This window comes from Gossypium hirsutum, chromosome A08 (genome assembly GCF_007990345.1).
Source record: "Gossypium hirsutum isolate 1008001.06 chromosome A08, Gossypium_hirsutum_v2.1, whole genome shotgun sequence".
NCBI classification, from domain to species: Eukaryota; Viridiplantae; Streptophyta; class Magnoliopsida; order Malvales; family Malvaceae; genus Gossypium; species Gossypium hirsutum.
The window spans coordinates 2316259-2317885 of NC_053431.1; the positions used below are offsets into that span (position 1 = coordinate 2316259).

At 25.3% G+C, this 1627-nt stretch overlaps 1 long non-coding RNA gene across 1 annotated transcript; it reads right to left on the minus strand.

Annotated features, from left to right (window-relative positions):
• Positions 1-330: 330 nt before the first annotated feature.
• LOC121204875 (uncharacterized) lies at positions 331-1051 on the minus strand. The gene is made up of 2 exons (XR_005900024.1): positions 947-1051; positions 331-758 (listed from the first exon to the last, which is right to left on the minus strand). It is a non-coding gene; the product is annotated as an uncharacterized lncRNA (long non-coding RNA).
• Between the last annotated feature and the right edge of the window lie 576 nt (positions 1052-1627).

Sequence of the window (1627 nt, forward strand, 5' to 3'; positions counted from 1 at the left end):
GTACAAATATCGAAGGGCTGTGTTAACTTTGGGAGACGACGTCCATTACACGATTACACCGGTTAGGATGAATTTGTTTCTAAGGCAATGAATTTACCACGGCGTAGTAATTTCTAATTTCATATTTCATTATTTACTTTTCAGTCAGTGCTAACAAATTTGTTTTGCAGTACCTTATTTCCTACAATTCTATTCTATGGTTGTCTCTGATTTGACTTCATTAATGAGTTTAAACGGATCTGACATTTATTTTAATTCTTGAAATAATTTGGTTTAAAATTTTCAATTCCAGTAATTAATAAACATAAAAAATCATATAATTACGAATAATTCGTCTAAAAAAATTTTATTTCATTATAAACAGTCAATGCAAACAAATGGTAAATTTGCATTGCCCTCTAACAATTAAAATAGCAAATACATTCATATGGAGCTGGTGCACCAACAATATTCATGCAAAACCCATAGCCCCCTAGAGGCCCTGGGTATTTAATTGCACAATTTCTTTCACAACAACTTTCATCGCATTGCTCACTGCATAGTCCAATTCCCCCATTGCATTTTTTTATTTTTTCGAGACACATTTCCGTTGCCGTTGCCGTTGTCGTTGCACTCATACAAGCATTTGCATGTTCCGACATCATTTTGTGACAATTTCTCGCACATTCCTTTCCCATTCTTTGAAACTTCACATTTTGAATTATAATCCTTATCACAAATTCCTATTTTCTCTTCACATTGTGTACCATTCACTTTGCCTATTTTTACAAAGAAAAAATGACAAACAATGATTTAATAGCCAGTCCGTCAATAATTTAAATAAAAACTTTTAAATAGTTTAATAAATTTAAAATACCCGTAAATATTCAAAATTTTCAAATCAAATTTTTTTATTTTAAAAAAAGCATTATATAAAATTGCATCATTAAAGTAGAAAAAACAGTACCTGAGGTGTTGAGTATGAGAAGAATGGCAAAATTATAAAATAAGGGGAAGAATTTAATCATTTTAGAATTTTCAATTCTTTTCTTTTGATTTTATTTGAAATATTTTTATACAATATCTTTTTATATATGCAAAAAAAAGTAGTCCAATGTGAGAAATTAATATTGTTTGGAATTTAGTATTAAGCAACAAATCTAATTCTTTAATTGGTATTTAATATCATTAAATAAACTATAATATTTTTCACAATATTATAAATAAATTTTGGTTTGTACCAAAAAATAATAAATTAATTTTAGATAAACTTTATTTAGCATAATAATAATTAAATTAATTAGGAGCATTTAATCTTGGATTATACAATGAGATTTTTTATTCTATATAATCTTAATTATAATTCACTATTTTAAGTAAGTTGACATCCAGCACAAAAAAAATCAGATTAAAATCTCATTTTTTTTTTATTTTTTTAAGTCACGGAAATATATATATTTAAAAAAATGTCAATTTTTTTTAATTTAAAGGTCCAAATTTTACTTTTTTTAATTTTCAAAATAAATTATTTTTTCTAATTTTCTAAGCCATGAAATCTTAAATGTGAAAAATAATTTAATTGAAAATTTGAACAATTATAAGGACTAAAGTGTAAAATTACCAATTAAAAATTTTACGGTGTAAGGTG